General features: G+C 45.4%; 1 long non-coding RNA gene across 1 annotated transcript; it reads right to left on the bottom strand.

The window, feature by feature from the left end:
• Positions 1-11,870: 11,870 nt before the first annotated feature.
• On the bottom strand, positions 11,871-13,002 carry LOC122387144. Its single transcript, XR_006257503.1, has 2 exons — positions 12,524-13,002; positions 11,871-12,250 (listed from the first exon to the last, which is right to left on the bottom strand). It is a non-coding gene; the product is annotated as an uncharacterized LOC122387144 (long non-coding RNA).
• Positions 13,003-13,164: the final 162 nt, after the last annotated feature.

The raw sequence follows: 13,164 nt of genomic DNA, 5'->3' as shown, positions 1-13,164 counted from the left end.
CCTCCCCATAATGCTGAGTTCGGCCTCCTCAATGCTGCTCTCGCCCCCCTCCCCCAAGGTTTTTCTCAGATTCTCGCACTTCAGCAACACCTATACGTAGGTATCCATACAACGTTAGATATTCTTGTTCTCAGTGGCTTCGTGCTTCGAAATACGTTAACCCGCGCGGGGCTGGGGTCTCCAGCCGAACGCGCGGGGCTGGGGGGGGTAAATTTTACCCCCCTGTTATCTCCCGAACTAATGGTCCGATTTAGAAAATTCAAACGCCAATCGAAAGCTCTCATCACGAACTACTAAAAACATGTACTTAATGTAAAGTTTGAGGTCAAGGCCAAGGTCAGGTCAAGGGTACAAATTGCAAGTTTCTACAGTATCGGCCTTGCACCGTAGTTGCCGAAGAATGGAGTCATGGACTGAGACTGATCGCCCAAAACGTGTTCTTAGGCTACCAAGACAATATTTGTTGCATACAATATCATTCAGAGGTCAAGGTCAAGGTCAGGTCAGGTCAGGTCAGGTCACCAAAAAACAAAATATAGAAAAGGGCATGTGCGACACATGTTTTATGGGTCATTTTACTCATAGAATTCAATAGGCACACTCAATAAGTGATATGGACCACCTCTGGATGAATTTCAGGTCGAGGTCAGGTCAAGGTCAGGTCAAGTGAGGTCAAATTTTGAAGTTGGTTGTTAAAGCCTAAAAAGGTGTCTATCTGATGCAGTTTTTCAAGGCGAATCGAATGGTGCTATTTTTGTTTCCGTACCAGGTCTAGAACTTCCAAAAAAGTCATTTTTCAAAAAATTTGTGTGTCGTGACGTCATAAAATTTTGAATAACTCCCACATTTTTGAACCGATTCTTCTAAAATTTGGTATGTAGGTGCACATAGACCACTTCTCTGACATATATTCCGTTTTTTTTTTATAGACTCAAAATTTTGGATTTTATAATGATTTTCCCAAAAAGTCAGTTTTTTTAAAATTTAGGCCAAAATCCAAAAGTTTCAAAAAACCGAGATAGCCATTTGATAGACAAAGTAAAATTACGTATAACCTTTTTTGTTACGTCTTGATTCCTTTAAAAATGAAGATGTTAGCGGCGTTTGAACTTTTGCCGTTTTTGAGGCGAAAATGGCGAACATGACGTCACTAAAACGTCAATTTCTCAAAAATTTTCCGACGGATTTCGCTCAAATTTTCAGGGAACGTGTCAAATTGATGTAAGAAAAGGTACTGAAAGTTTGGCGGCGCTGCGCGCCGCCGTTTTTGAGATATCGCAAAAATTCGCGAGGGGGGGTAAAATTTACCCCCCCCCCCAGCCCCGCGCGGGTTAAGTCCCATGCTCGTCAAGTTTTTCCTCGATTTGGTAACAATTATCTTACCACGGATTATCATGACATGCTGCGAGTTTAGCGAAGTGCGAAACCACGTCGAGCTATTGGGCTTCTGCTTGGCGTTCTGTGGGAGGTCGCAAATGTTTTAATTTGGACGCCGCATCTGGACGCCGCGCTGGGCTGGCCGGCATGCTATCGGCGGCTGGAGAGAGACGGCGAGGGGGCACTTTGGCAGGTGTTCTTTGTTCTTATATTTTTCGTTGACAGGTGCTGCCGCCAGCGCCAAACGCTGGCGCGGAGACATATCACTTGAATATAGGTAATGCATAATGCATGTGCCACTCGGTGGTTAGTTACAGCTGAAGCTCACTGGCGGATCCAGGAGGGAGTATTTAGGGCCAAGCCCCCAGCCCGTTTGTGGTATACAGATGTTACAGAAGATATTACTCAGTGAGCATCTATTTAATTGGCCTGTGCAGAGGCTTTCCCTGCTAATGTATTTTGGACCCCGCTTGCGCGTGCACACGTGCAGAATGCCGCTTCCAGATCTCAGGAACGGCTGGGCCGACTGTGTTCAAATTTGGCACACCGCTAGCGACCGTTTAGAAGGGTGCTTTGCACAAGCCCGTTGGAAGTATGTACCAAGATTCCAAAGATAAGGGAAGTATCTTCCGCACGCCCTTCCGCACGTGCAGGGCTGCACTATCTCGCTCGTTCTTCGCCCAAAAGGCGTTTTACTGCAGGTGATTATCCCACTCATCCCACCAATTTAAGCATAAGTACCATTTTACTCATAAATTAAGCACTTGAGCGTAAAAATATCATACGTCGTTAAATGTAGTGCCGATCGGGGCCTCGTCTAAGGAATTTTCACTGGGGGGGGGCAAGAGACTGAAGGAGTCGAACCTAGTGCACCCCTAAATCCTGTTTTGTCACCGAATTTAGCCTACATTCTTTTCGTCACAGCTGTGACACTATTTTGTTGTTGTTTTTTATGGAAATTATACTGAAAAAAAAACTGAAAACATAGGGCACCCGAGCCATGCCTTAAAGGGACACTCCCACCTTAACATTAGTTTTGAGTTGAGATAGCCAAATTGGTGGCCATGGCCTGCAAATACCGGTTTGGGCACTCACAACATCGACAAATGCTTTAATTCGGAGATATGGAATTTCAAACTTGCAGTTTTCGGATTCTAAGGGGCTAGTGCATTGGTATGCCCCCTTAGAATTTGTGACGTCAGCGGAGATCTAACGATTTTTAAATCTTTTACTAAAACGTTTGGTAGCACGCGGTGGTATATGCTGCTTTGCGCGCAACAAATGCCGCACTTTCAAATAAAGTCGCTAGGAACAGCGGAGATCCCAAAAAGTAAACAAAAGTAAAAGTCTAATATCTTGAAAACCGGTGAATATTTTTCGATGAAATTTGGTAGATATTCGTTTTCGCTCTTTCTGAACCGAGCGACATCACTTTCGTGCCAATTCATTATTTTTTATGAAGGTGGGAGGGTCCCTTTAACATTAGTTTGCTATCCCCTTACATTGTCCCAGCAGATAGTGATAAGCATACTTCTCCGTGTTGGGCGTTTGATTGAGTGGCAGCAAGTGGCAGGGCGCGGCCTCGTTAAATAAAAATCACAAGATGAAGAGACGTTAACGACGTTAACCCTCGCCGGCACAGGGGGGTTGATGCAACCCCCGTGAGGTTTTTTTGCGAATAACTTGCGTACAAAGCGGCCTATCGCAACGAAACTTGCAGTACCCTCGCGTTGATCAATTTGACACCTACCCTGAAGATTTCATGACCCTGACACAAATGACCTTTGACCCGTGACCTATTTTCCGAGACCATGTTTGGCCAGAATCGCGATTCGTCGTATGTCGGCTCGCCGTAGCGGCGTTTGCAGTCTTTTGGTGGTTTCAAGCGTTCAAACATGTGATTTGATGTTGCTCCCATGCATTAGGGTGGGTGTCAAGGTCACCGGAAGGTCAGGTCAGGTCACTAACCTTTGCTGACCTCGGTTCACTTTTTCGAGTTTTATATCTTACTAGGCTAGTTTTTGGAGCTGAATTCGAATTTAGCAACCATTTAAACATTTACAATGTATCTCTAAAAAGTTAATTGTTTTCAAAACGGGCGCTGAGGAAAACTATATATTATAACCAAATATTTCGGCTTTATTGCTCAGCCTTGTTCACTGGTTCGAAATACATTTTTCTCAAAAACATGACCTAAAAATTCAAATATTCATATCGTGCCGTCAGTGATGACGATCTTCTAGCTTACGAAAAACCGAACAAATGAATCGTGGTGAAACACATTTCAAGGCACACTGTAACAGGTCGCACAGACACCTCAGCAACAGCTCAGCATGCCTACTCATGCAACAAATCATTAAATCCAAGAGACGCGAAAACATTGGCAGTTGAAAGAAACTGGAAGCTTAGGACAATCCGTGAGGCACTGGAGATTAAGGTGCACAATTCGTCAATGAACAGGGGGGTCGGAAAGGTCACCATCAGCCCTACATATTTGGGACATTGCGTTGAGATAGGAACATGTGTGCGTTTGCCTGTTACAGTGTGCCTTGAAATGTGCTTCATCACGATTCATTTGTTCGGTTTTTCGTAAGCTAGAAGATCGTCATCACTGACGGCACGATATGAATATTTGTCTTTTTAGGTCATGTTTTTGAGAAAAATGTATTTCAAACCAGTGAACAAGGTTGATCAATAAAGCCAAAATATTTGGTTATAATATTCAGTTTTCCTCAGCGAAGCCCGTTTTGAAAACAATTAACTTTTTAGAGATTAATTAACCTGAGGAAAAGAATAATTTCCAATGTAGTTTTGGCGCCTTCGTAACATGTTACGAAGCTGTCAGAGGCGGTTGCCACCTACTATGAATCATTGAATAGTGAATACCCGGCAAAACCCTTACTGGTTGACCTGACCTGACCTGACCCGACCTGGCCTAAATGCATAAAGACATTATCTGTGATCAAAACTAATATGATATTCGTGATCAGCACCCCGAAAACCCCATCGCAGCCACACTTTACGACGTTCTAACAGGTCCCGATTTTCCCGACTTTTGGGTCATAGACCTGATCTGGAAGGTCAACCGATGACCAAGGACCTTAACATCGTCATTATTGAGCGGCCAACTTAGTCATTTTCGAAGATATCGGGCTAAAAATTTTGACAGTGGGTCATCGGTATGTGTTTAATCACATGCTCCATTTCCTTTTTTCTTCAGCACAAATGTAAGTTTTGAAGACCATCACAGTAGCAAATGCTGCGAAAGCCATGGATAGTGGGCAGCATATCCTGAATTTGCCGTGCTGCATGGGAAGTAGTGTTGATGAGAAAAGTGGTTTTTGGTTCAGATTATTGTGGGTGCAGAATACATTGTCTGCACCCACTGGATAATTATTGTGGGTGCAGCTGCATCCACTGCACCCATGGTTCCTACGCTTATGGATGCAGCGGTCTTCAGACTTCAAATATTTAGAGGGGATCATTTTGTAAATTGTTAAGCATAATTGGCATCTTTGGCAATATCACGGACGGAGACATAAGCTTGCAACAAACCTCATGTAAACGCGTCTATTTTTAGGCCTCCTGACAGGTATGGTTGCTGTTGGTGGCAGGCCAGGCAAAGTCAGTGAGGGGACCGGCCGTGTGCGGCTATGTGCGCACTTTGGACTCTAAATTCGCCATTAACCCCCGCCCTGATGGGGTCTGCCGAGCAACGCGGTCTGATGGGGGGGGGGGCATTTTGCCCCCCCCCCTAAGATCTCGAGAACCACGCAACATAGCGACAAGCGGCAAACGGCGTTGGATAGCCCCAACGGGGAAATACCTTGTGACACAATTTCATTGACCTCGGTCAAACAGATGACGTCACAGGTCAGGTCAAAGGTCGAATTTTCACCGTTTACAGACATTTCAAGAAACGCGTTGTAAAATCGAGTAAAATGCATTTCATTGAATATCATCGATGGGGAAATGTTCGTCGAACACATATTTTGCTATTTGAGGTCACTGATACCAGGTTAGGTCCCAGAGGTCAGGTCACTGAGGGTCACAAATTAAAAATATCATGTGATGCATGTTTTATGGTCCATTTCATATGCCAAATGCGATTATGTGGGATAGGCAGCCCTTGGGGTCAGTTGAGATTATGTTTGGTGAAGGTCAGGTCAAGGTCAGGTCCAGGTCAGTTCAAATTAAGTCAAATTTCAAAGTTGATATTTTGCATAAAATTGGTATCGATCCTATGCAGCTCGTCACGGGGAGTTCAATGGTGGTCTCCGTTTTGCGCTACGTGGTCTAGAATAGCTAAAAATTGAGTTAAAAAATTTGACGTCATCAATTTTTAAGTTTTTTCGCTATAACTTGGCCAAAAAAGAGGTATCGACCAAAAATTTGGTATGTATATCGAAGAGCGCCGGGATTATCACATTTATACCGGTTGTTTTCGAAATTTGAAAAAAAATTGGAAATTTTTGGAGTTTTTTTTAATCAATTTTTTTTGGGGGGGTAAAATTCCAAAATTTTAAAAATCCGAGATAGCAGTTTTGTAGCACTGTCTTTTCTCTACACAACCACATAAATAACTTTAAAATTGCTTGCTAACTGTAGAATTGGTGAGCGTTTTAAGATGTCATGTTTTTTGCTCATTTTTACTCGAACATGACCTTAGTTTGACCTCAATAACTCCTGACGTGAGGTGACCTGTGACTTGAAATTTTGTGTGCAGGTGTCAAATTGATGCCCGGTGAGGTACCCAAAATTTGGCGGCGCTGCGCGCTACCGTTTTCTCGCTATTTAAGGAAAATCTCAGGGGGGGGGGCAAAATGCCCCCATCAGGGCGCGGGTTAAAATTGGGTATCATCGGCTTCTTCTCGTGACGGGCAACACGCTCGTTCCGCGAAGCTCTAGCTCGATCAGGGGCGAGACGCGAGGGAGAGGGGGGGTCGTACCAACCATGAAAATGGCCTCAAATGACACAGGCGACACCGAATTCGAAATCTATGGCCTAAATGGACCATAACACATGTGTCACGCGACCGACTTATGACATAAGATTTCCGTGACCTATGATGACCTGACCCTGACCTGAAAATCAAAGCACAAGTTTCGTACCCTCAGGGTATCTAAAGCATCTGTTCACGAGTGTGTAAGCCAAAAAATCAGCCTGATCTGTAAGACGGTAGCCAGAGCCCAAAAAGTGAGCACTAGCCAAATATCGATAATTTTTACTTTGACCTGACCTGTGACGTCATCAGTGAACTTGAGGTCAATGACATTAGGTTTCGCTCGACAGTTTTTCCGGGGCTATCAGATGCCGTTTGAATTCTTACGATCGGCCCAGTAGTTTCGGAGTTAGGAGGGAGGCTATGAATAGCCCCCCCCCCCCCAGTGGGGCATGTTATACACCAGGGGTCGGCAAATGGTGGGGCATGCCCCCTTTGGGGGTAATGGAGCCCTTTCGGTGGGGGTAATGAGGGATTCTGAGAAAGCCTATCTTTTTAGAGTTTGTAGCTCCAGTGATGGAGCCATCGTGACTGTTGCATCCCAGGGTTCAAAGATTAGCCCAGGCCAAAGGCACAGCACACATTGATTAGATACCAATTTTCACGTACCTGCTCGCCTCACCATCTCACCCCTCCGTACAGTCGTTCAAAAGCAGCTGCAACTTTTAACCGTCGCCCGTCTGTTGGCGTTTCAACAGCCGCTAACGTAAGGGGGAGGAGTCGATCGGACCCCCGCGGCCTCTCGGACTCTGATATGGGGCTGTGCATAAAAAAGACGAGCGTGCTACCCGTGACCATAGGAAGCCGCTGCTGCCCATTTTTAAGGTCCTTGGTCATTCCGTCTCATTCAAGAGGGCAATGATAAGTGTCGAGAAAATCGGGACCCGCTATAACTTCTTGAAGTGAGATTTTATGGCTCAAGATGATCTCCAGAAAAAGCTCATAAGCCAACGGTCATTATGGGTCCAGAGGCCAGTTTTACCAACAGAAAAATAGCCGCCTGCCGGAATTTTTGCCTAAAGATCCTTTCACATATGGAGCGTAAACGGTAAAGCCCTATCCGCTTACGAGCCCATCGCGTTTACGCTCCGTATGTGAAGCGGTCTTGAGGCAAAAATTCCGGCAGGCGGTTATTTTTCTGTTGGTAAAACAGGTCTCAGGTCATGATATTTTCCGGGCTGGTGAAAAAAAAATGATGGGCTCGAGGGTACAATTTGGTCGTGATCCAATGCCTTTTACGTGAGCTTTTTAACGAAAAACCACCCGCCGTCCCTATACGTACAAGGGTTAAATGGGATATAGCATAGGCGGCGGAACGGGGAGGGCACCGGGGCACCGTGCACCCTTTGATTTTTACATTTTAACATTAGCCCAGCCCTATGGGCGTTGCATGGAAAGAATGGGACCAAAAGTCGGCAGTGCTCCCCCCTCCCCCTTAATTGAAGGTGTTCCGCCGCTACTGGGATATAGGCATTAAATGTTTTGTGGAGGAAGTGTCATGTTTTAAATTTGATGCATTGGAAATGCACAAATACCCAAAGAGTTCCAGGACGGTATGGAATTTCAGTAAACTTAGTTGTGTCAGCAATGGGGTCTGGTAGGTGGGGGTAATGGCCCTGCCTGGCGCCCAAAAAGGGGGGCACGACCCCGAATGACCTGCCGACCACTGTTATACACAGACAACAGTTGGGCGCGGGTTAAGGTACCTATTAGGTCGCTGGCTGACCTTCCAGGTCAGGTCAATTACCCAAAAGTCGGTAAAATCAAGACATGTTAGAACGTCGTAAAGTGTTGCTGCTATGAGGTTTTTTCGGGGTGCTTACCATGAAAATCATGTTAGTTTTTAACCCGTGCATGACATGGCGTATTTTCCATAACGCGAGTGACTATAAGGGGGGGGGGGCTCTCCGGAGCCCCCCTCCTATCTCCGAAACTACTGGGCCGATCGTCAAAATTCAAACGGCGTCTGATAGCCCTGGAAAAACTGTCGAGTATTTTCATTGACTTCGAGGTCACTGATGACGTCACAGGTCAGGTCAAAGTAAAAATTATTGACATTTTTGCTTGTTTACAATTTAGGCTCTGGCCGCCGGCTGACAAGTCTGATCAGGCTCATTTTTTGTTTACGTTCTCCTTGATAAATGCTTTCGATACCCTGAGGGTACCAAACTTTAACTTCATTTTTTTCAGGTACCTAAAATTTCGTGACCTAGGTCATTAGGTCACGAAAATTGTATACCTATCATGTATCGGTCACGTGCCGCATGTTTTATGGTCCATTTTACACGTAGATTTAAAAAAGTCGTCTGTGTAAATTGAGGTCATTTTTAGCTGAATTTACCGGAGTTCAGGTCAATTTCAGGTCAGAAAAGGTCAAATTTTGAAAATGAAATTTGTCAACAACAAAGGTGCCTATCAGATACAATTTGAGCTCACGAACACGATGGTGCCATTTATATTGCTGTTCGATGTCAAAAATGTGCTGAAATTGGTTTTGAAAAATATGTAATTGTAAAATTTTGACAACAATGCAAATTACTTCACTATTTTTAAAGATATTAGGCTAAAACTTGCTAGAGTAGTTTATCAGTGTGTGTTCTATCACATATATTCTGTTTTTTTTTTTGTTTGTGAAAAATCAGAAACTTTTGGGAAAAAATCAACAAATATATTGTTGTAATTGTAAAAACATGTTTTAAAAATTTTCAAAATTTTGAAAAATCGAGATAGCAGTTTGATAGCTACGTGTATTTGTAGTCCACTGATGCAAGAAATTGGATCTAGCCTTAAAACTAAGCTCTTCAGAGCGTTTTCCGTTTGCATGCCGATTTTGCATCAGAATCGGCCGACATCATTTCCGGTCAAACTATGGTAGCTAAAAATTGAAATCTTAACACCAGGTGTCAAATTGATGCGGCTGAGGGTACTGCAAGTTTCGTGTTGATCCGTGAAACGTTTTATAAGATATTGTCAAAAAACGGGAAGGCCGGGGGGGGCTCTGTAGAGCTCCCCCCCCCCAGTCATGCGAGGGTTAACATATATCTTTATGAATTTGGACCAGATCGGGTCAGGTCAGGTCAACCAGTATACCTTCTGCCAGGTATTCGTAGGTGTCAACCAGTGTTCGCCACGGGCCGCAAAATCCCAGTCCAGCCCAGCCCAGGCCCATGGGTTCACAGCCCGGCCCAGCCCGAGCCCATCCATGGTAAAAGCGTCAAAGCCCAGCCCGGCCCAGCCCGTCAAAAATGAATGGACTAAAAATTATTGACACCACACAGGTATCCAAAGCTAGCAAATAAATAATCTTTTGCGAGCAGCATGCACAATGCACATTGCATGCGTGCTTTATTAACCCGCGCACCGACGGGAGGCGGATATCCGCCCCCCCCCCCCTGAGGTTTTTCGCAAATAGCGGGAAAACCGCGGCGCGCAGCGCCACGAAATTTGGTACGGCTATTCTCTCATCAATTTTACACATGGTGTGCAAGTTTGAACTTCCTAACTTTTAAGGTCAGGTCACCAGGTCACTTTGAATGACCCAAACTCAAGTTACTTTTTTGCAACTTTGCCAGTTGCCACCATGCCAGAGCTACAGTAGATGTCGTAGGCCTTTGAAAGTCGCAGGATGATATAAGGTCATGGTGAAGTTAGATAAATATAGTAGTCTGATGCTCATGAGTAAGCTATTTGAAAATGCCGTTTCGAGCCGTGCTCGAAATATTATACAACTCTTCTCTAAAACATATAAGCTTACTCATGAGCATCCAGACTACCGTAAGGTGGGGCTATTTGAGACAGTGGGGCTATTTGAGACAGTATTTAAAATTGCTATAAACAAAAACCACTTAAAATTTATGCTCTTTTTTTTTTGCTCAGGCGATTTACCTACTCCTCGATTCCACACCTCCCTGAACAAAAATATCACACAAAAATCAAATGCTCTTCATTTTATAGCGATTTTAAATACTGTCTCAAATAGCCCCAGTCCACTTTACGGTAGGTAGGTACTACATTTTCAGACACTATATTTATCTATAATCTAACTTCACCATAATCTTAATCATGCTCACGCTCAGTTACAGCATTCAATTCCTTAAAATGTTATAAGGTCATTAGTAGCTACAATTTGTATATCTCGGAATTTTGATATCGATGACCTAAGGTCAGGTCAATTTCTCGACCTCCCCATTATAAGTCAATGGGGGAAAAATCAACTCCCTGTTTTTTGCCACTAAAACGGGTCGGAATGGCCCCATAAACCATACATAACCTCATCTACGATCAACCTTCACTACCTTGAGGTCTGTTTTGCTGTTGGGCAGCTGTAAGGTCATGTGACGTCATCAAAGGTCACCAGCGGTTTTCTGACAATAACTCCGTACAGGAACAAGATACAGCCGCGCGGATGGTCTCATTGTGTTCAGCTCGTCAAGGCGCATCGAATGATGTACATGATGACCTCGAGGTCACGTGACCTGAGGTCAACCTTTGACCTTGACCTTTCGAGGTCAACATATATATCATTCGCTGCGGATTGACGAGAGGATCACGATGATGCCCTTAGTTTGTTCCTATATTGACTAGTTCGAGAGTTATTTGAGAAAAACTCCATACCTACCGCCGCCATTGACTTTTTTGACCCCTGGGACGTCATCTTTGACCTGACCTGAAAATGACCTTTGTAAAAATTGTAGACCTTGTCCGTGCGTATCCCTTGCGGTTTACCGCTTGTCACTATCTTGGTTCGTTCTCGAGATCTCATGGGGGGCGGTCATCCGCCACCCCCCCCCCCCCGTCGGTGCGAAGTTGGCGCAGACCCCCGTCGGTGCGCGTGTTAACAGCCCTATGGGCGTTGCATGGTAAGAATGGGGCCAAAAGTCGGCAGCGTCCCCCCTTAATTGAAGGTTTTCCGCCGCTACTGTACGGATTGCCATTACATTACGGTTAGGGCGCTACTACACGTGTGCGCGTGCATGGGTCGCTTACGTATCTCGAGCGGCAGGGGCGCTACGTTCAAAATTCACTAAACCGGCCTCGCGCTCAATTGTTTTGGCCGGTGCCCCATGGAAGTCCGTCGGGGTCGTTTGCACTTGCTTACGCGCGGGGCCCTGCTTCCACATCTCGGAACGGCTTGGCCTATCGAGCTCAAACTTGGTAAACCGCTAGAAACCGGCTAAATTAATGCCTCCCCCCCTCCCAGACAAATCACTTCGCACACGCCACACCGTTCCACAGATCGGAGCAAGGGATCGGGAAGGCAGACGTGGCATGTAAGTTAGTTGGTTAGTTGGAGGTTTCGTATCGCTCTTTCGAGTGTGCAGGGCCAAATGTCTCGCTTGTTCATTCTCAGGGCAATGACCCTTATCGGTTGCATACTACGAATATTCCCACGACGATACCAGGCACAAAATTTTAAGTACCGTACACCAGGCTCTCATTTCTCAGCTGCCTCTGATTGCCACACACCAAGACAAGCTTACAAACAGGTAATCTAATCACATTGCTTTATTGTTGTCATGTGCTAAACTAATCGAAGTAGGTACCACTCAAAATCCGCACGTCTGTGCGTCCATCGAAGCAAGCTGTCATTACTACATAATTCATGCCACCCTCCAGACGACCTATGCGTGGTCGACTCTAATGTTGCATCTCGCCGTTCGATCACCTTCAGCGAATCGCTCGAAGCGATGCCTTTGGTTAACCTCGCCCTATGGCCACTTCCAGATTTCCCGGATACCCGAGTTGTGCAAAACTGCATTTTCGTGGTGTTCTCGTAGTTACCACCAGCTAATCATTCTTTGCCAGAAGGCCCAGAGACACAGCCACCATGACAGCTACAAACTTGGTCAAGGCTTGCAATTCGCCGGCACCTGCGGGGAAGGGGGGACAATACTAGTGACCAGAATCGGCAGTACAACCTAAGCGCAAACTGCGAAAGACGACCGCCCGTGTAGCTATTATAGATGGGCAAAGTGAACGATCAATTGACTGAAGTATGCAATAGTTTTTGACACCAGCATCTGATCATGGCTAGCTCGGACAAGGCGTGATAAGCGTTACCCTTCATGCGCAACCAGCGGTAGTAAATATGGATCTTTGTTAGAAACAAAGACCATGTTAAAAACACTGGTAATGCCACTCACCGCTTGCAGCAGTTGTAACGTCTCCTTCGGCAGCGGCCGGGGCTTCAGTGCCCCCTTCTCCATCTGCTGCAGCTGCTGTCGTTCCAGCCGCCCCAGCATCGTCACCACCAGCATCACCGCCAGCGTCACCACCAGCGTCACCGCCGGCGGCGGCCTCAGTCGCAGTGGCCGCGTCTCCACCAGCAGCAGCTGCACCATCAGCGGCAGGGGTAGTCTCCGCCGCTTCTTGAGCGTACACCTGGTACGAAACCAATGCAAGCACGAGCAGTGCAGCTGCAATACCTTTGACGGACATCATGCTTAAATCGAAAGAGGGATTTACCACCAAAATCAAAACTTAAATTACGAGACACACGCACACGACGACAAGCAGACCGCGAATGACCGACAACAATAGATCTGCACGTGCTGCAAGCAGACGATAATTGCCATGGCAACTGAATTTTAAGCGGGAAAATGAAAGTGAAGCACATAAAGCGGAAATATAAATTAAAATAAAGCATTCTTAAAACAAAACATCAACAAATACTAAGAAGGTGCTCAAATAATTCACAAATGGCTTATCCTTCAAATGGAATGCAATAAATGAAAACAAAATAACTTCTAAATTAATTACCAAGAAAATGTGCTTTCGGTGCGCT

This window comes from Amphibalanus amphitrite, unplaced genomic scaffold (assembly GCF_019059575.1).
Source record: "Amphibalanus amphitrite isolate SeventyFive unplaced genomic scaffold, NRLGWU_Aamphi_draft 000275F_arrow, whole genome shotgun sequence".
NCBI lineage: Eukaryota > Metazoa > Arthropoda > Thecostraca > Balanomorpha > Balanidae > Amphibalanus > Amphibalanus amphitrite.
The sequence above is the reverse complement of the archived record's forward strand: the minus strand, read 5'-3'. Positions and strand labels throughout refer to the sequence as shown.